This window comes from Macaca mulatta, chromosome 15 (genome assembly GCF_049350105.2).
Source record: "Macaca mulatta isolate MMU2019108-1 chromosome 15, T2T-MMU8v2.0, whole genome shotgun sequence".
In the NCBI taxonomy this organism is placed as follows: domain Eukaryota; kingdom Metazoa; phylum Chordata; class Mammalia; order Primates; family Cercopithecidae; genus Macaca; species Macaca mulatta.
In genome coordinates this window covers 108,600,565-108,622,917 of record NC_133420.1, presented here as the reverse complement: position 1 = coordinate 108,622,917, position 22,353 = coordinate 108,600,565, and the positions used below count along the sequence as shown (strand labels likewise).

At 42.4% G+C, this 22,353-nt stretch overlaps 1 protein-coding gene across 1 annotated transcript in view; it reads left to right on the top strand.

Moving 5' to 3' along the window:
- The window catches only part of GNA14 (G protein subunit alpha 14), a 224,379-nt gene that overhangs the window by 5,920 nt on the left and 196,106 nt on the right, over positions 1 to 22,353 (top strand).

The following is a 22,353-nucleotide window of genomic DNA, read 5'->3' as shown; positions in this document are numbered from 1 at the left end:
TACAAAAATGCTTGCTTTTTTGCCATAATATGCTTCAGAAAGGAGGATTGTGTGGTTTTGTCTGTGGCTTCTGTTCATCCTGGCTGGAGCAAACCAATCTCACCAGATAGCTTGCTTCCATCCATAACACAGCAGTTCCTGAGGCCTTTCAAGAGGCAAATGCACGTACCCCTTCTTCTGTCTGCCTTTAAAGGAATATAGAATCTTTTGAAATACTGGACTTTTACCCTTTGTACCTTTGCAAATCATCTTTATTGAATACAGTAAGTCAGCAGCCTCAAGTGTACACTTTGAGTTTTGACAAATGTATGATCACAACCTAGAAACCCTTCCATCATCCCAGAAAGTTCCCTGTGCCTTTGCAGTCAATCTTTTTCTTTTTTTTTTACTTTTTATTTGGAACTGATTTAAAATTTATAAAGAATTTGCAGGAATAAGAATAGCACAAACAACACAGGTATGCCCTTTTCCCTTGGCAATGTTTGAGGGTAAATTATATGTATTATGGCCTTTTTTTCCCTAAACACTTCAGTGTGTTTTTCTAAAAATAGGGATAATCTCTTACATAAGCGCAGTACACTTATGAAATGTCAGTACATTTCACTTTGATGCAATATTTGTGTCCAATCTATTATCCATATCCCAGTTTTGTAGGTTGACCCAGTAATGTCCTTAGTGGTGTTCCCCCACCTCCAGTACAAGGTCCAGGGGAGGCTCAGGGATTGCATTTGGTTCTCGTTCCTTTTAGTTTCTTTAATCTGAACTTTTCCACAAAGTCATTGCTTCTACGATTTGAATTTTTGAAAAATACAGTCCCCTCTCCCTTTTTTAACAGACAGTTTCTCATTTGGGATTTAACTGGTGATTTTCTTACAATTAGAGATTCCAACTGTGCTTTTCTGGCTGGAACACTGGATACGTGCTGTTGTGTCCTTCTCGAGGGTGGCATCTGGAGGCACACCATGTCCATCTGCCCCTCTGTGGTGGTGATAACTCTGATGACCTGGTTAAGATGTTGTCTGTTTTATCCACTGTATCATAATGTTGTGGAGAGACACTGTATAAGGTCATGTAAATACCCTGCTTCTTATCAAAATTTAGGAGTCATTGATGGTTTCCACCTGATCCAATGTATAACATGGTGTCTGCAGAATGATTTTCCAACTCCAGCACTCTCCACATTTACCAGTTGGCACTCGACATTCTACTGCAACAGCCTTACCTTTGCCCTTCCTTCCTTCCTTCCCTCCCTGCCTCCCTCCCTCCGTGCCTCCCTCCCTGCCTCCCTCCCCATGCAAATTCATGAATCCCTAGGTTTTTTTCCCTCAATGATTTTTACTTCATTACTGTTCTTAATCATTTTGGTGCTCTAATTGTATCCGATTCGTGCAATGAGATCCCCTTCAAGCTGACTCCTGTGTCACTGTGACATGCCTCTGTCTTTTTTTTTTTTTTTTTTTTTTTTTTTGAGCATTTCATTGTTTTCTGGCATAACAACATGCCCCAGGCTCATCTTGTACCAATTCTTCTGCAGCTGGGGAAGAACTCAGCCATTTCTCAGAGGGGCTGTGGTTCCTTTTAGTGGAGAACTGGATCTTTTTAAAAAATGTTTAAGCCATTTGAAACAAAGCTATCAAGTCCCTAATTCAGATCAATTACTAGTACAGTATCCAAATACCAAAAGAATCAAGGTGCTAAATCATGTCATTAGAGGATGAAAGTTTTGAGGCTTTAATAAGTCTTAAGCAGTGGGCAGATATAAAGTGGAAAAATCTGACAGTGGAGTTTGGCAAAAAGCAATGTAAATAGTCTTCATCCTCAAATGTTTTTTTTGTTTTTCTCTTTTTTGTTTGTTTTTCTTTTTAAAAGATGCCTTCTAGTCTATGTCATCTTTTGCTTTCTCATTTCCCATGATACTTAAACCACAAGGGGAAAATACCACTGTAACAACTCCCATCTGTAGGGCTATATGAAGCGAGGTCATGATATTGGGGAGTAGGAGAGGGATTTTCAGTGAATTATTGCAGCAAAGCTAAGATGATACTAAAGACGGTTGAAATTTAAAGAGAAGACAATAATTTATCGGAGGGATTGTCACCAGGGCATCTCATGGAATTCAAAGAGGATTTGAATAGTAGAGAAAGACCAAGTGCCAGGGCAGTTGGGTTAGGGGACTCTTCTCTAGGCATAGCCATCAACACGACTTGACGCCATCCCCTTCCAAGCTTGAGAGCCCTCTCCGCCAACCTTTAGCCAGGTTGTGGCATCAGGGTGCACTCCTGGATCAATCAGTTCTGGCCAGGTGACGTGCATCATGGACATGACTATCACCTGAGTGCAGATGGCCGGGGACTGGGATCCCTGTGAGCCAGGTAGCCACAGCTGCAAATACTGTTAGAGGAAGAAAATATACTAGCGTGAATCCAAGGGCTGTAAAGTTGGAAGGGACCACAAAAGCCTCTGCAAGAGCTCTCACATTCATTATGAAGATTGGCTCTCTGCTGATGGGTAAATTAGCCATACTGGCCAAGATTCTTGATTGTAGACCATGTAAGCAGAGTAATAATTTATTAGAGTGGAAGCAGGAAATAGAATTAATGGAAATTGGATAGGAGGCTCAGTAAAAGGGCAGGATTTAAAGGACTCTGGACATAACAAACACTAGTACCAGACAAGGCTGTTAAGGACACAGTCAGTGGACTCCACCGCCCTGCCAGTCACTGCTGCTGCTCGACACTTACATTCACAGCAGAGCTGCAAATCACCTGTGACCATCTTCTGCACCCTGGTGTCACTTTTCAAAACCTCCATCTGTCTGATTGTGCTGAACTACCACGTTGTTGGGGAGAGGCAGTGTGACATCGCGGTTAGGAGAATGTTCCTTGGAGCCAGGCTTGCTGGGTTTAAAATATAGGCTCTTCCACTGATAAGCTGTGTGCATCCTTGAATGTACATTAGTTTTTGTCTGTTAAAGGGGAATAACAACCCAATGAGGTAGATACTATTATGAGAATTAAATGAGTCGTCATTTTTAGAGCATTTAGATTAGTGCCTGGCACATAGTCAGTGCTATTTATTTTAGGTGTGTGTTAAATAAAATTCTGCCAGCCTTAGCTTTCTACCATAGGGAAAGGGGGTGGGCTGCTGCCTCCTACCTTTCTTGAAACCCTTCCCCCAGAAGATAAGTGCTCAGTTGCTGGGCAGCCCCAAATTACAAAGATCCACAACAAAAATGTGAGATTTTCCATAAAATAGCTTTTCCTAAATGGATTGGTAAAGGCAGACTCAAAGAAAAACTAAATGTAAGCTTTCAGACAATGGAATCATGAAAAGAAAAGGAGGTAGATGTCTTTAAATATTAAGATGTATTTAATATTGCTCCAGTTAATTTCTTGAATTTGTTTTTTAAAATCATGCCTTTATTCTACAGGGCTATGAAAATTTCACACATGTATCCTATTATCCCGGGAACCTCTCACAGCCCATCTGCCAGCATTGTCTCTGGTGTTAAACATTTGCCAAATCTCACCCCTTCATCCCTTATCCAAAGCTGCAATTCACCTGCGTTATTGCAGTGTCCTCTTGATTTCCCACCCCGCATTTGCCCTTCTTTGGTCCATTTAAAAACTTAGATTGTATTATTACGTTACTTAAATTCAGTGTCTTTTACTTACACTTGGAATAAATGCCAAATGCCTTCCTACTTCTCAGAATGTACACAGGGTCATTCTCCCACTGGTTCGCTGGGCTGAAGCCACACTCAGCTTCTTTGTGTTCTTCAGACGCACATTTGTTACCTCCGGGTCTTTAAGCTTGCTCTTTTTTCTGCCTGGAACATTCTTTTCTGTTCCCCACTCTTGTTCCATGTACATGGCTATTTCTTCCTTATCTTCACGTCTCAGCTCAAAAGTTCTTCTCTTGACAAGCCCTTTCCAGATCATACTACCTGAAATCGTCCTTGCACCATTTACTCTTAGTTGTCTGGTTCTATAACTTGGCTTTATTTCTTCATAGCTGTTAATCTTGGAATTTACCTGATATTCTTATTTGCTTAGTTGTTGGCTCATCTGCCCCCCAATAGATTGCAAGCTCCGTGAGAGTGGGGCTGTGCTGTCTTGTTCCTGTATCCTGGCACCTGAACCAGTTTTGTGGCTGGTGCAATGTTTCAATAATGACTGGACGGTACAGTGTGAGCACTGAAAGCCAGAATGATACTTGACCAATCTGAAATGAGACAGGCTAGTTGACTATCAAATATGAAATATTCTTCCATGAATACATGTTGATATACCCATGTTACAGAACAAGCAAGTGCTCTTGATCATTCAGAGTCCTGTTAATTACTTCATTATAAGACTACATTTGATATTTAATATATTGATCTTCCAGTATTTTTTCAGAATAAACTTGCGCATATAAAACCAGACAGTAGCAATAAAAGCTAACGTTTTCTAGAATATGAACACAAAAGTATTACCTATGTGATATGCCTCCTCCTGGTACTCAGTATTAACAACAAAAATAATTTTTCTTTTCATGGTTTACTAAAGCCTTGACCTCCTGGGCTCAAGCAATCCTTCTACCTCCACCTCCCAAGTAGCTGGGACTACAGGCATGCCACCACAGCCGGCTAAGTTTTAAATATTTCTTGGGAGATGGGGTCTTGCTATTGCCCAGGCTGGTTTTGAACTCCTAGTATCAAGCGACCCTCTTACCTCAGTCTCCAGCATCATTGGAATTATAGGCATGAGCCACTGCACCCGGCTCAACAATTTTAACAATAGAATAGATAAGTTAAAATATACTTAAGAAAATTACTTATGAGGTTGCTGATAGGATACAGAAATTCATTCCATATGTGGTTTGAATTGTGCAAAATTTAAATTTTCTCTGAAGTTGATGGATGAGGTGAGGTCAATATCTACTCAATTAATGGCCACTGCAGGTTTCAGGGCCTGGTCTCTTGTTTTTTTCCTTTTTCAGTGTGTGCTTCTTAGGTCTAAAGAGTCCATTACAGCAAGAGTCAAGGTAAAGGAGACAGTGCTATTCTTGGAATTGTGGAACAGAAAGGAAATTAATAGCAAAGAACAGTGAAAAGTGGTAAAACTTAGGAAGTTGAAAGTTCAAGCCAGCAGAGATCTGATTAGTTCATGACCTAGTACCTCTTAATGGGAACTATTTTTTTTCTTCAAGAAGTTAGTACTCCAGGAGCTGTAAACACCACCAGTAAACGTGTTTTGAGTCCATAGCTCTTCTCCCACCTCCCCTTTCCCCAGATCCAAGAAGTAGTGCCCATTGCACTGCCAAATCTGCTATCTGGGCTCAGGTCATTCATCTACCATTGTGAGGTCCTGACGGAACTACCATGTACATCCCAGAGGGCATGTGCAGAAGACAGTCAACAGCACCAAGACCCTGCTGGCGCTCCTTCTCAGAGTGGCGACCTGATGTGTGGCCAGAACTTGGCACCATGAGATGAGCAGTATGTTTAGGCTCTGGGAACCGAGTTTCTTTTTTTGGTGAGGGGAGGCTCTGAGTTATTGGGTGTATAACCAGGAGCAAGACATTTCCTCTGAACCCCAGGGTCCTTACCTGTAAAATGAAAAGGTTGGACCAGATGACCTCTGGGGTCTTTCAAATTCTGTCATCAGATGTTTTCTACCGGTGGTTCTCAAAGTGTGTTCCCAGGATCTGCAGCATTGGCATCAGCACCTCCTGGGACCTTGTTAGAACTGCAGACTCTTAAGTCCCCATCTTAGCTGTCTGAAGCAGAACTTCTGGAGTGGAGCCAGCAATCTGCAGTTTAATAAGCTCTCCAGGTGATCCTAATACACACTCAAGTTTGAGAACCTCTATTTTATGGCATTGGCCTGGAACTCAGGAGCTGGTCAGCCTCTGATTGTCACACTGGGCTTTCAACAGACTTCCAGGATGCACCTGAGACTAATCTGTCTAGGGAATACTTTGTTGCTTGCAGGTGAAGAAATCTCTCCCTCATCAATTTGATGAAGGGACTTTAAGGGCTAAGCTGGGTAATTTGTAGGGGTCTTTTTGCATTTGTCCCAAAGTGCCAGGCTGGTGGACAAAGAGGAAGAGCAAGCACATAGGTATGTTTTACGTTGGCAAGAATTATTTCAAAAAGTAGCAAATGTTCATGTTTGCATAGATCCTTGTACTTGCATGTACTCTTCAAAAAGTTGTGCTTCTAAAAACTGCAATGATCTTATGGCTAATAACCATTAGGTAGTTATATTTCTATTAATGAACTTAGTTGTGCTGAGGAGCCATATTCCAGTAAGAGCCATCATGTATCAGTCTTCTCATTGAAAATTCACTCTCCGTGGAACATTGGCTGGTGCTGTGGTTTGAATGTTCATCTCCTTCAGATCTCATGTTGAAATTTGATCCCCAGTGTTGGAGGTGGGACCTCCTGTGAGGTGTTTAGGTCGTGGGATTGGATCCCTCAAGAACAGATTAGTGCCCTTTCTTGGGAGTGAGTTCTCACTCTATTAATTCTTGAGAGAGCTGGTTGTTCAAAAGAGCCTGGCACTTCCCCACCTCTCTCTTGCTTCCTCTCTTACCCTGTGATCTTCCTCCCTCCCTCCCTTCCTTCCTTCTTTCCTTCCTTCCTTTGTATTTGTGAGACAGGGTCTCACTCTGTTGCCTAGGCTGGAGTGCGGTGGTGTGATCAACTTCTGTCTCAAAGTTTTGGGTTCAAGGGATCCTCCCACTTCAGCCTCCTGAGTAGCTGGGACTACAGGTGCATCAATATGCCCAGCTTGCTTATCTATCTATCTATCTATCTATCTATCTATCTATCTATCTATCTATTGTAGAGACAAGGTCTCCCTGTGTTGCCCAGGCTGGTCTTGAACTGCTGGCCTCAAGCAATCCTCCTGCCTCAGCCTCCCATAGCACTGAAGATTATAGGCATGAGCCAGCCCATTGTCTTGTATTTTCAAAAAGACGTTTCCTAGTAACTATACATGGTAAGATTTTGATATGTAACCAAAACTACAGTTGAGAAATTTGTAAACTGTTCTTTATTGTTGCTTTACTCTGAAACACTTCATTCGCCAGAATCCAGGGTCTTTTTCCATTCTTTTTATGTTATACCTAACACTAATAATGGAAAAGGCACTATTAAAGTGTAACATTTATACATTCAGTCATTATTCTAGGTACTTTAATGAGTGGTTTTGTTTATTCCTCATCATGTTTGAGGTAGAGGCAGTAGTATCCTCTCCTTTCTACAGATGGGAAAATTGACGCCTATCCCATGGCAAGATTCACTGGCCAGAGTGGTGCCAGGGTTTGAATCCAGGTGGTCTGACGCCAGAGTCTTGGTTCTTAATCACAGTTCTGCTTCTGTCTCCCAGAGCCAGACAGCTCACCCAAATCTACCCCATGGGGGCAAATCTCTGCTGTGCCCACTTCTTGCCATCCTCTCTGCCATTCTGTTCTCCCCCATCTCCTATCTGAATTGCTTAAAGTATCTACCATTCCCTAGCCCCAAATTCACTCTTCACTCTGCTAGCCAGAGTGACCTTTTAAAAATGTAAATTGGATTGTTGTTTTTCTGCTCAGAACCTTTCTGTGTCTTGGGTGCAAATTTAAATCTGTGCATGGCCTGTGAGACCCTCTATCTGTCCCCTAATGACCCTCTGCCATTATTCTCCATGATTACTTAGTTTTGGCCACAGGACCATCTTTTAGAATCTTCAGTGGGCCAGACTCATCCTACTTAGGCCTCTGCACATGCCAATCTGTCTGCCTACAACACTCGTTTCTGCTGGTCTTCTAGTGAACTGATACTCATTTTGAGATGCATCTTAAATATCTCTTCCTCCTGGAAGCCTTTGCTGACTCCCCAGTCCAAATTAAGTTCCTCAGAATATTTCTGCCATAGCACCTTCTACGTTTCTTTTTAAAAATAGTGCTTATCCTAGTTTGAAATTGTACTTACCATCCTTCTTCTCTGCTAGCCTCTAAGTTGTATGAGTGTAGAGACTATTGTGACTTGAGAATCCTCAGCATCTTGTATAGTGCCTGGGTGTTTCATAACATTTGCTAAACGGAGAAATATGTGACTGTTACAGGATCTCTGGGGTATTGTTTTTCTGTCTGGAAACCTCTGTGGCTGGTGGTGCCTTTGACTGAATTTTGCTAAGGCCCCCTGAGCTTGTTTTGCTCATTTGGCCTGGCAAACTGAGCTTGGCTCACGCTACCAGCCTGGGTCCCACACCTGCCAAGGAGAGTCAGGCATCGAATGGCGAGGGGTGTGTGAGCGAGTATGGGATGTGGCCACTGCACACAGTCAGACATGCCTTTTACTGTAGCAGAGTGGGCACTTCCAGGTGCCAGCAAAGGCACCAGCTCTCTGTGAGGCTGCAGCCAGACCAGGTACACCACAAGCAGCTTCCACAGCTGGCACTGGGGAACAAGGTGGCATCCAGAAGCTTGGAGACTCCAGGAACCGTAGGGCCCCAAAGAGGGAGTCACAGCCCTGGCTCAGGGAGCTCCCAGGTCTGGGGTCCCCAAAGGGCCACAGCTCTTCTCTCCTGTTTGTCCACAATGTGGCAAGCAAGGGGCATATTTCAGCCCTGTTTGTGTTACAGCTCTTTTAGCCCCTACATTTGATGGGTCCCAAGTTCTTGTCCTGTGGCCAGGAAGAATGAGGTATGCAGACAAGTGGAAGGTGAGAAAGACAGAGGAGCTTTATTGAGCAACAGAACAGCTCAGTCTCCCGCAGGGGGAAGTTCCTTTTCTGCAACCAGGGTGTCCCATGAGTGTTCAGCTCCTAGCAGAGAGGAGACCCTGGACAGGGAAGCTCCTCTCTGCAGGCAGGTCACCCTGTTGTCTCTGCGACTCTCAGCAGAGAGGAGGCCCCGAAGTGGGTTGCTCCTCCCTGCAGCTGGTTGTCCTGACATCTGCTTGAGTATCCGCAGAGAGGAGGCCCTAGAATGGGTAGTTCCTCTCTGCAGCTGGTCATCCTGACATCTGCCACACTCTGGTTAAGCCTGGGGCTTTTATGGGCTGCAGAGGGGAGAAAGTATGCACCGATTGGTCCATGGGTGGCTATGGGTAGGCCTGGAAAAGGCACCACAAGTTCCCATTCTGGTCCACAGGACTGGCAGCCCAGTCCCCAGCCTTCAGGCCCTCACTAGGGACCCACCTCCTTCTGTCCAGGAGCCTGTCTGCCTGCCGCTGCTGTTCATGGCACCCATGGCACCCAGGATGCTTATGCCAAGGGGTGCCTGTGGGCCAACACCAAGCTTCCCTCAGTGCCCCCCTTGGCTTCCTATGGCCCCAACTTTGCTCTGAGATTGGAGCGGGTGCCAACAGCAGGGAGAAGCCAGGCAGCAGGAGCAGGCACTTCCAAGCCTGCAAGGGCAGGGGGGGCCTTCCTGGCCCAAGGTATAGGGATGCCTGGGTCTGCAGCTGTGGTTTTGGCAGCTGCAGTGGTGGCCGGCAGGGTAGGGCTCCTGCTTGCTCCTGAGCCCTGAGAGTACAGGGACGGCTGGGTCTGCAGCTGCAGTTTGGATGGCTGCGGCAGCACCCAGGCAGCTTCCACCCCAACTCAGAAGGGGCGAGGATCCTGCTTATCCCTGCCTCTTACCGGCTCCGCCCAGCCACGCTTCACTGCTGCAGCCAGCATGATGGCAGCAGCCACTCCAGGTGGCCCACCACTGCCATCATTACCATTTAGTATCAACATTATTGCACAAAGAAAGAATATTTGAACTTCAAATAATAGAAGGGCTTAATGGAAGATAACACCTTAAATTGAATAAACTTAAATGTATGATGAACTCATTATGTGTTTTTTGAAAAATTTTACTTTTTGCTAATGAAAACTTCACTAGATACTGACATTGTACTATGGGCCAATGTTCTAGAGCCAATGATTTATTGTATGCATCTTATGTGCTTCCTAAACTTTCAGATATTCTTTATGCACAAATGTGATAGATACTCTTGATGGTTTTTACCTTTTTTTTTTTTTTAACATAAAAAGTGGCATATTTGTGTCAGAGACTGCTAGCAGTCTCCTGAATACAGATTCTGTGTAATACAAGATGTTTTATCTGGGCACATGGACACACAGCTAAATACTATATTTCTTAGCTTCTCTGCTGCTAATTGTGGCCATGTGATGAAGTGATAGCCAATGGGATGTAAATTGAAGTGATATAGCAATTTCTGAGTTATGATCTGAAAAGGAAAGGAGGCTTTCTTCCCTCCTAGAGGAAGATGTAACCTGATGGTAGGAGCGGCAGCAGGCATATTTTACCATGAGATGGAAATAAGGTGTTAAGGATGAGAAAGCAACATGATAGCAAAGATCTATGTCTCTAAGACCACAAAGGTGTCATATTAACCTTGAACTGTAAATGATTAGACCCTTTTTAAATGGAAGTTAACCTGGTATCCTAGCTAATAAAATAATATACACTGCTTTGCTCTTAGCCTCTTGATAACAATATATCTGGAAATTCTTTCCAAATCTTATGCAATCCTAAGGCAGAAAAATTAGACTCTATTGTGGTGGAAAGGGTATAGGATGATGCTGTGGGCCAGCTAGTGAGCAGTGCTCTGTTGATGCCTCTCATCCTCCCATCTTCATCAGTATTGTAGTGGGATACAACTGTTTTCTGTGCAGCCGAGTTTTCAAATATTTGATAGGGTCTTTCGGTGTGCAAAGAGACATTTGTAGCTGCATGTTTTAGTTGATACTGACTTTAGTAGAGTGGAATATAAACTTTAAAAACTAGTTTTTCTTAGGTTTTAATGTTCATTTTAATTTTCATAAATCTAGTAATTTTTTGCATATAAAAATTAAAGGGATGTTTCTTAATCCTTTGATTAGTTTTCAATTTACTGCTGTTTGCTTCACTTATTAATTCAGTTAGTTAAATTATTACATTTTCTTTAAACATTTTTAAACCTATTTACACATTTTAAAAACCCAGGTATCCTCAAATATTTTAAACCTCTGAAAAAGCTGGCAAGCAAAATCTAAGCAGTTAAGTGATTCTGGTAGATGGACTAAATAAATCTTACTCTCTTGGCCAGGTATGGTGGCTCATGTCTATAGTCCTAGCACTTTAGGAGGCCAGGGAGGGAAGATTGCTTGAGACCAGGAGTTTGAGACCAGCTTGGGAAGCATAGAGAAACCCCATCTCTACAAAAAGTACAAAAATTAGCTGGGCATGGTAGCACACATTTGTAGTCCCAGCTACTCGGGAGGCTGAAGTGGGAAGATCACTTGAGCTCAGGAAGTTGAAGCTGCAGTAAGCCTCAGCATTTTGCTAATCAAGCCACTGCACTCCAACCTGGGTGACAGAGTGAAACTTCATCTAAAAAAAAAAAACCAAAAAAAAAACCCCACAAGACCATACTCTCTTAATTCTAAACATTCTAATATTGTTTCTAAATGTAATAAAATAATCACATTTATACTGTTAAATCATAAACTGATCACAACTCTGATAAATTATTTAATATCAGACTTAAATACCATAAATAAGGACAAGATTTTAAAAATTCAATGCTGACTCATGTTTACTATACTTTAAAGTTCAACTCGAGAGGATTTTTTTTTTTTAATACTTTAGGTTCTAGGGTACATGTGCAGAATGTGCAGGTTTGTTACATAGGTATACACGTGCCATGGTGGTATGCTGCACCCATCAACCCATCATCTACATTAAGTATTTCTTCTAATGCTATCCCTTCCTTAGCCCCCTAACCACTGACAGACCCTGGTATATGATGTTCCCCTCCCTGTGTCCATGTGTTCTCATTATTCAATTCCCACTTATGAGTGAGAACAGGCGGTGCTTGGATTTCTGTTCCTCTGTTAGTTTGCTGAGAATGATGATTTCCAGCTTCATCCATGTCCCTACAAAAGACATGCACTCATCCTTTTATGGCTGCATAGTATTCCATGGTGTATATGTGCTACATTTTCTTTATCCAGTCTATCATTGATGGGCATTTGGGTTGGTTCCAAGTCTTGGCTATTGTGAATAGTTCCTGCAATAAACATACATGTGCATGTGTCTTTATAGTAGAATGATTTATAATCCTTTGGGTATATACCCAGTAATGGGATTGCTGGGTCAAATAGTATTTCTGGTTCTAGACACTTGAGGAATTGCCATACTGTCTTCCACAATGGTTGAACTAATTTACACTCCCACCAACAGTGTAAAAGCATTCCTATTTCTCCACATCCTCTCCAGTATCTGTTGTTTCCTGACTTTTTAATGATCGTCATTCTAACTGGTGTGAGATGGTATCTCACTGTGGTTTTGATTTGCATTTCTCTAATGACCAGTGATGATGAGCTTTTTTTCATATGTTTGTTGGCCACATCAATATCTTGAGAAGTGTCTGTTCATATCCTTTGGCCACTTTTTGATGGGGTTGTTGTTTTCTTGTAAATGTGTTTAAATTCCTTATAGATTCTGGATATGAGCCCTTTGTCAGATGGATAGATTGCAAAAATTCTCTCCCATTCTGTAGCTTGCCTGTTCACTCTGATTATAGTTTTTTGTTGTGCAGAAGCTCTTTAGTTTAATTTGATCCCATTTGTCAATTTTGACTTTTGTTGCCATTGCTTTTAGTGCTTTAGTCATGAAATCTTTGCCCATGTCCATGTTCTACATGGTATTGCCTAGGTTTTCTTCTAGGGTTTTTATGATTTTAGATCTTACGTTTAAGTCTTTTTTTTTTTTTTTTTTTTTTTTTTTTTGAGACGGAGTCTTGCTCTGTCGCCTGAGCTGAAGTGCAGTGGCCGGATCTCAGCTCACTGCAAGCTCCGCCTCCCGGGTTTAGCCATTCTCCTGCCTCAGCCTCCCGAGTAGCTGGGACTACAGGCGCCTGCCACCTCGCCTGGCTAGTTTTTTGTATTTTTTAGTAGAGATGGGGTTTCACCGTGTTAGCCAGGATGGTCTTGATCTCCTGACCTCGTGATCTGTCCATCTCAGCCTCCCAAAGTGCTGGGATTACAGGCTTGAGCCACCGCGCCTGGCCACGTTTAAGTCTTTAATCCATCTTGAGTTAATTTTTGTATAAGGTGTAAGGAAGGGGTCCAGTTTCAGTTTTCTGCATATGGCTAACCAGTTTTCCCAACACCATTTATTAAATAGGGAATTCTTACCCCATTGCTTGTTTTTGTCAGGTTGGTCAAAGATCAGATGCTTGTGGATGTGCAGTGTTATTCCTGAGGCCTCTGTTCTGTTCCATTGATCTATATATCTGTTTTGGTACCAGTACCATGCTGTTTTGGTTACTGTAGCCTTGTAGTAGAGTTTGAAGTCAGGTAGTGTGATGCCTCCAGCTTTGTTCTTTTTGCTTAGGATTGTCTTGGCTATACGGGCTCTTTTTTGCTTCCATATGAAATTTAAAGTAGTTTTTTCTAATTGCGTGAAGAAAGTCAATGGTAGCTTGATGGGGATGACATTGAATCTATAAATTACTTTGAGCAGTATGGCAATTTTCACAATATTGGTTCTTTTTTTAAATTATACTTTAAGTTCTAGGGTACATGTGCACAATGTGCAGGTTTGTTACATATGTATACATGTGCCATGTTGGTGTGCTGCACCCATTAACTCGTCATTTACATTAGGTATTTCTCCTAATGCTCTCCCTCCCCCGTCCCCTCACCCCACTACAGGCCCCGGTGTGTGATGTTCCCCACCCTGTGTCCAAGTGTTCTCATTGTTCAATTCCCACCTGTGAGTGAGAACATGTGGTGTTTGGTTTTCTGTCCTTGGGACAGTTTGCTCAGAATGATGGTTTCCAGCTTCATCCATGTCCCTACAAAGAACATGAACTCATCCTTTTTTATGGCTGCATAGTATTCCATGGTGTGTATGTGCCACATTTTCTTAATCCAGTCTATCATTGATGGACATTTGGGTTGGTTCCAAGTCTTTGGTTCTTCCTATCCATGAGCATGGAATGTTTTTCCATTTGTTTGTGTCCTCTCTTACTCCCTTGAGCAGTGGTTTGTAGTTCTCCCTGAAGAGGTCCTTCACATCCCTTGTAGGTTGTATTCCTAGGTATTTTATTCTCTTTGTAGCAATTGTGAATGGGAGTTCACTCATGATTTGGTTTTCTGTTTGTCTATTACTGGTATATAGGAATGCTTGTGATTTTTGCACATTGATTTTGTATCCTGAGACTGCCAAAGTTGCTAATCAGCTTAAGGAGATTTTGGGCTGAGGCATTGGGGTTTTCTAAATATATAATCATGTCATCTGCAAACAGGGACAATTTGACTTCCTCTCTTCCTATTTGAATACCCTTTCTTTCTTTCTCTTGCCTGATTGCCCTGGCTAGAATTTCCAATAGGATGTTGAATAGGAGTGGTGAGAGAGGGCATCCTTGTCTTGTGCTGGTTTTTAAAAGGAATGCTTCCAGCTTTTGCCCATTCAGTATGATATTGGCTGTGGGTTTGTCATAAATAGCTCTTATTGTTTTGAGATACGTTCCATCAATGCCTAGCTTATTGAGAGTTTTTAGCATGAAGGGGTGTTGAGTTTTATTGAAGGCCTTTTCTGCATCTATTGAGATAATCATGTGGTTTTTGTCTTTGGTTCTGTTTATGTGATGGATTACATTTATTAATTTGCATATGTTGAACCAGCCTTGTATCCTGGGGTGAAGCCGACTTGGATCATGGTGGATAAGCTTTTTGATGTGCTGCTGGATTTGGTTTGCCAGTATTTTGTTGAGGATTTTTGCATTGATGTTCATCAGGGATATTGACCTAAAATTCTCTTTTTGTGTTGTGTGTCTGCCAGGTTTTGGTATCAGGATGATGCTGGCCTCGTAAAATAAGTTAAGGAGGAGTCCCTCTTTTTCTGTTTTTTGGAATAGTTTCAGAAGGAATGGTATCAGCTCCTTTTTGTACCTCTGGTAGAATTTGGCTGTGAATCCATCTGGTATTGGCCTTTTTTTTTTAGTTGGTAGGCTATTAATTACTGCCTCAATTTCAGAACCTGTTATTAGTCTATTCAGGGATTCAACTTTTTCTGGTTTAGTCTTGGGAGGGTGTATGTGTCCAGAAATTTATGAATTTCTTCTAGATTTTCTAGTTTATTTGTGTAAAGGTGTTTATAGTATTCTCTGATGGTAGTTTGTATTTCTGTGGGATCAGTGGTGATATCCCCTTTATCATTTTTTATTGTGTCTATTTGATTCTTCTCTCTTTTCTTCTTTATTAGTCTGGATAGCAATCTATCTATTTTGTTAATCTTTTCAAAAAACCAGCTCCTGGATTCATTGATTTTTTTTTTGAAGGGTTGTTCATGTCTCTATCTCCTTTAGTTCTGCTCTGATCTTAGTTGTTTCTTGTCTTCTGCTCACTTTTGAGTTTGTTTGCTCTTGCTTCTCTAGTTCTTTTCATCATGATGTTAGTGTGTCGATTTTAGATCTTTCCCACTTTCTCCTGTGGGCATTTAGTGCCATAAATTTACCTCTAAACACTGCTTTAGCTGTGCCACAGAGATTCTGGTACATTGTGTGTGTGTTCTCATTGCTTTCAAATAACTTATTTATTTCTGCTTTAATTTCGTTATTTACCTAGTAGTCATTCAGGAGGAGATTGTTCAGTTTCCATGTAGTTGTGTGATTTTGAGTGAATTTCTTAATCCTGAGTTCTAATTTGATTGCACTGTGATCTGAGAGACTGTTTGTTATGATTTGAGTTCTTTTGCATTTGCTGAGGAGTGTTTTACTTCCAATTAAGCGGTCAATTTTAAACTAAATGCAATGTGGTGCTGAGAAGAATGTATATTCTGTTGATTTGGGGTGGAGGGTTTGGTAGATGTCTATTAGGTCTGCTTTGTCCAGAGCTGAGTTCAAGTCCTGAATATCATTGTTAATTTTCTGTCTCATTGATCTAATATTGACAGTGGGGTGTTAAAGTCTCCCACTATTATTGTGTGGGAGTCTAAGGCTCTTTGTAGGTCTCTAAGAACTTGCTTTATGAATCTGGTGCTCCTGTATTGGGTGCATATATATTTAGGATAGTTAGCTCTTCTTTTTGCAGTGATCCCTTTATCATTATGTAATGCCCTTATTTGTCTCTTTTGATCTTTGTTGGTTTAAGGTCTGTTTTATCAGAGACTAGGATTGCAACCCCTGCTATTTTTTTGCTTTCCATTTACTTGGTAAATATTCCTCCATCCCTTTATTTTGAGCCTATGTGTGTTTTCACACATGAGATGGGTCTCCTGAATACGGCACACCAATGGGTCTTGGCTCTTTATCCAGTTGGCCAGTCTGTGTCTTTTAATTGGGACATTTAGCCAGTTTACATTTAAGGTTAATATTGTTATGTGTGAATTTGATCCTGTTATTATGATGCTATCTGGTTAGTTTGCTCATTCATTAGTTGGTGCAGTTTCTTCATAGTGTCGATGGTCTTTACAATTTGGTATGTTTTTGTAGTGGTTGGTACTGGTTTTTCCTTTCTGTATTTAGTGCTTCCTTCAGGAGCTCTTCTAAGGCAGGCCTGGTGGTGATAAAATCAGCATTTGCTTGTCTGTAAAGGATTTTATTTCTCCTTCACTTATGAAGCTTAGTTTGGCTGGATATGAAATTCTGAGTTGAAAATTCTTTAAGAATGTTGAATATTGGTCCCCACTGTCTTCTGGCTTGTAGGCTTTCTGCAGAGAGTTTCACTGTTAGTCTGATGGGCTTCCCTTTGTGGGTAACCCGACCTTTCTCTCTGGCTGCCCTTAACATTTTTTTTCTTCATTTCAACCTTGGTGAATCTGACAATTGTGTGTCTTGGGGTTGCTCTTCTTCAGGAGTATCTTTGTGGTGTTCTCTGTATTTCCTGAATTTGAATGTTGGCCTGTCTTGCTAGGTTGGGGAAATTCTCCTGGATAATATCCTGAAGAGTGTTTTCCAATTTAGTTCCATTCTCCCTGTCACTTTTAGGTACACCAATCAAATGTAGGTTTGGTCTTTTCATGTAGTCCCATATTTCTTGGAGGCTTTGTTCGTTCCTTTTCATTCTTTTTTCTCTAATCTTGTCTTCATGCTTTATTTTGTTAAGTTGATCTTCAATCTCTGATATCCTTTCTTCCGCTTGATTGATTTGGCTATTGATACTTGTGTATGCTGCACGAAGTTCTCGTGCTGTGTTTCTCAGCTCCATCAGGTCATTTATGTTCTTCTCTAAACTGTTTATTCTAGTTAGCAATTCATCTAACCTTTTTTTCAAAGTTCTTGCTTCCTTGCATTGGGTTAGAACATGTTCTTTTAACTCAGAGGAGTTTGTTATTACCCACCTTCTGAAGCCTACTTCTGTCAATTCGTCAAACTCATCCATCCAATTTTGTTCCCTTGCTGGCAAGGAGTTGTGATCCTTTGGAGGAGAAGAGGCATTCTGATTTTTGGAATTTTCAGCCATTTGTGCTGGTTTTTCCTCATCTTCATGAATTTATCTACCTTTTGTCTTTGATGTTGGTGACCTTTGGATGGGGTCTCTGAGTGGACATGCTATTCCTTTCTGTTAGTTTCCCTTCTAACACTCAGGTCCCTCTGCTGCAGGTCTGCTGGAGTTTGCTGGAGGTCCACTCCAGACCCTGTTTGCCTGGGTATCACCAGCCGAGGCTGCAGAACATCAAAGATTGCAGCTTGTTCCTTCCTCTGGAAGCTTTTTCCCAGAGGGGCACCCACCAGATGCCAGCTGGAGCTCTCCTGTATGAGGTGTCTGTCGACCACTGCTGGGAGGTGTCTCCCAGTCAAGAGGCATGGGGGTCAGGGACCCACTTGAGGAGGCAGTCTGTCGCTTAGCAGAGCTTGAGTGCTGTGCTGGGAGATCCGCTGCCCTCTTCAGAGCTGGCAGGCAGGAACATTTAAGTTTGCTGAAGCTGCACCCACAGCTGCCCCTTCCCCCAGGTGCTCTGTCCCAGGGAGATGGGAATTTTACCTATAAGCCCCTGACTGGGGCTGCTGCCTTTCTTTCAGAGATGCCCTGTCCAGAGAGGAGGAATCTAGAGAGGCAGTCTGGCCACAGCGGCTTTGCAGCACTGTGGTGGGCTCTGCCCTGTTGGAACTTCCCTGCTGCTTTGTTTACACTGTGAGGGGGAAGTCTCTACTCAAACCTCAGTAATGTTGGACGCCCCTCCCCACCTCCAAGCTTGAGTGTCCCAGGTCAACCTCAGACTGCTGTGCTGGCAGTGAGAATTTCAAGACAGTGGATCTTAGCTTGCTGGGCTCCGTGGGGGTGGGTTCCTCTGAGTTAGACCACTTGGCTCCCTGGCTTCAGCCCCCTTTCCAGGGGAGTGAGTGGTTCTGTCTCGCTGGCGTTCCAGGAGCCACTGAGGTATGAAAAAAACTCCTGCATTTAACTCAGTGTCTGCCCAAACAACTGTCCAGTTTTGTGCTTCAAACCCATGGCCCTGGTGCTGTAGGCACCCGAGGGAATCTCCTGGTCTGTGGGTTCTGAAGACCATGGGAAAAGTGTAGTATGGGGCTGGAATGCACCGTTCCTCATGGCACAGTCCCTCAGGGCTTCCCTTGGCTAGGGGAGTTCCCCAACTCCTTGCACTTCTTGGGTGAGGGAATGCCCCACACTGCTTTGGCTCACCCTCCGTGGGCTGCACCCACTCTAACCAGTCCCAATGAGATGAGCCAGGGACCTCGGTTTGAAATGCAGAAATTAGCTGCCTTCTGCATTGATCTTACTAGGAACTACAGACTGGAGCTGTTCCTATTCGGCCATCTTACCAGCCACTGCAAGAGTATTATTAATATGTTTTGATTTACTTATTCTTACTCCTTCTCCTTTATGGGGCTTGCAAAATTCAACCCAATTAGGAAGAGATTTACAATCTCAGCCCAAGAGTTAGGATGATTCTTCAAGTTCATACTTTTTCTTACAGCCCAAAGCATCACTTATTTTTTTTATTCCAGTTTTTACTATTTCAATTTTTTCTCTTTTTTTTTTTTTTTTTTTTTGAGACAGTGTCTCACTCTTTTTCCCATGCTGGAGTGCAGTGGTGCTGTCTTGGTTCACTGCAACCTCTGCCTCCCCAGTTCACGTGATTCTTCTGCCCTCAGCCTCCTGAGTAGCTGGAACTATAGGGGCGCACCACCACACCTGGCTAATTTTTGTATTTTTAGTAGAGTCGGGGTTTCACCATGTTGGCCAGGTTGGCCTTAAACTCCTGATCTCAGGTGATCCGCTCATCTTGGCCTTCCAAAGTGCTGGGTTTACAGTCATGAGCCACCTGTGCCCCAACTGAAACTGAAACAATTCTTTTTCTTTTGAGACAGAGTCTTACTCTGTTGCCCCAGGCTAGAGTGCAGTGGCGCTATCTTGGCTCACTACAAGCTACAAGCTCTGCCTCCTGGGTTCATGCCATTCTCCTGCCTCAGCCTCTCAAGTAGCTGGGACTACAGGCGCCTGCCACCATGCCCGGCTAATTTTTCTTTTTTTTTTTCTTTTCTTTTTTAGTAGGGACAGGGTTTCACCATGTTAGCCAGGATGGTCTCAATCTCCTGACCTTGTGATCCGTCTGCCTCAGCCTCCCAAAGTGCTGGGATTACGGGCGTCAGTGTTTTTGTATTTTTAGTAGAGACAGGGTTTCACCGTTTTAGCCAGGATGATCTCGATCTCCTGACCCCATGATCCACCCGCCTCGGCCTCCCAAAGTGCTGGGATTACAGGCATGAGCCACCGCGCCCGGCCGAAAAAAATGTTTTTAATCATCTAATTTAATGATTCCATTCTGTACTCACACCCATCTACAATGGCAACTAGTTTCTTTGTTGTCTAACTTGTGTTGAAGGGGTTCTACACTTTCTAAGTTCTTTTAGCTGCCTCACAACCAATATTTCTTGTTCTTTTGCTGTTCCTTAAATTTGAAGAAGAGAAAAATTAGATCTCGGTTTCAAGAGGTAAGAGATATGAGGTCATTTCTTTTTCGTTGTTGTTGTTACTTTCAAAGACTGTGCACATGAGGTCATTTCTTAATGCTTGTCCGTATTCTGATTTGCATATTCTGTATTCAAACTCATCAGTCTAATATTGTTTACACATGTTTCTTCTCTTTCTTTTAAACATTTAAGCTATTTAAGAATTAATTAGGACTGGTGTAGTGGCTCATGCCTGTAATCCCAGAACTTTGGGATGCTGAGGTGGGAGAATTGCTTGAGGCAAGGGATTCAAGGTTGCAATGAGCTATGATCACACCATTGCACTCTAGCCTGGGCGACAGAGTGAGACCCTGTCTTAATAAAAAGAAAATGAATTAACGAGCAATATGAAATAGAGCAAATGAAATATAAAGCGCTAGTCATACACAATAGGCCTATCAACTCCACAGGCTGGCAGCCTTCAAAGCAAGTATTTGTGTTTAAATGCTGCTTCTTTGTTCTAAAATGCCTAAAAGTCAACGAAATCATCCCTTTTAATATCTCTCTGCTTTTTTTGTTTGTTTGTTTATATGGAATTGCAGATGGTCTACAGGTAGCTCCTGTGTCCGAAAACTGCTTAAGCTTCCCCTAACCATCTTCAAATTGCCATTCATTTAGGGTAATGATGAAGTCTCTCTCTTGCCTAATAATTTAATTTGTGTCCATATTAGCAGGTGGGGCAGGTGGAGGAAATGAGAAAGAGGCTTTAATTTGTTTTACGTAAGCCAGCCAGGATAAGATTGAACACTAAACATAGTGTCTATCAATTAGGCATGGTCTGGTGAAGCCAATTTATTCTGTGTGTGTGTGTGCATGCACTTGCATGCACACTTACCCATACATACCACCAGATAATTTGAAATTAGCACTTAAAAGGCAATTTGAATTTGCCATTAGGCTAACTAAACCAGTTCTGTCTACAATGTAATTATATCTTGGTGCAAACCAGAAAATGACCAAAAATTTATCATCCAAGAAAATTAACTTCATTTGTTTAAAGTGTCCATTTTGAGCATCCAAAATTTCTGTTTAAAGTCATCTTTGCTGGGCGCAGTGGCTCACACCTGTAATCACAGCACATTGGGAGGCTGAGGCAGGCAGATTGCTTGAGTCCAGGAGTTTGAGACCAGCCTGGTCAACATGGCAAAACTCCATCTCTACAAAAAGTATAAAAATTGGCTGAACATGGTGGCATGCTCCTGTGGTCCCAGCTACATGGGAAGCTGAGGTGGGAGGGTCACTTGAGCTTGGGAGGTGGCGATTGCAGTGAGCTGAGATCGTGCCATTGCACTCCAGCCTAGGTGATGGGAGTAAGACCCTGTCTCAAAAAAAAAAAAAGTCATTTTTAAAAATTGTATTTAAGGAGAATCATGTTGGCCAAACAGAAAGGGATTTTTTTTTTTTTTTTTTTTTTTTTGAGACAGAGTCTCCCTCTGTTGCCCAGGCTGGAGTGCAGTGAGTGGCGCAATCTCGGCTCACTGCAATCTCCACCTCCCGGGTTCAAGCCAATTCTCCTGTCTCAGCCTCTGGAGTAGCTGGGACTGCAGGTGCGCACCACCATGCCCAGTTAATTTTTGTGTTTTTAGTAGAGACAGGAGTTCACCATGCTGGCCAGGCTGGTCTTGAACTCCTGACCTCATGATCCACCTGCCTCAGCCTCCCAAAGTGCTGGGATTACAAGCGTGAACCACCGTGCCCAGCAACGGATTTGTTTTTAATTATTAGGATGGTTAGAAAAACTTAAGGAATATGTTAATTATATTATGATATTTGCTAGAGCTCTAATTAGAAATATTGTTCCTAATTTGTATTTTATCCGGAATTCTAAGCATTCCTTATTATACTTGCTGCATCATCTGTTTGATGAATTCTTTTCCCTTTAATACTTTTAAACTTTCAGTCACCTGGAAAAGCTGGATGTTGTCTAAAGCCTTGTGGATGAGTTGCCAGAAATCTTTGGTATAAATCCCAGTATGGCTTCTAATGTGCATGGTGACCTTCAACAAGTCACAAAGTCACAGAAGCTCCTCATCAGTAAAGTGAAAAGGCTGGATTTGGCAATCTCTAAATTCTTCCAGCCCTGAGTTTCCGTGGTAACTCTTCAAGTTACCTTGATCGTTCAAGGCAGACAGACTGTGTGTGTGTGCGTGTGCGTGTGCACGTAGTGTGCCTCCAGTGTAACTCAGGAAATAATATCTAGTTGCTGCTTGACTTGGTTACAAATGGTAGAAATAGATTTCTTTATATTTCTTTGTTCTCTGTGTTTGAATTTTTATGTAACAAGAGGCTTTACATGTGCAGTAATCTCAGTGTATTAAAACAGGTTTGTCAGGGACAGAAATGAATTAGTAGTCTGACTGGTACTTCTAATTGCAGAATTATCTAGTAGCATGAAAATGA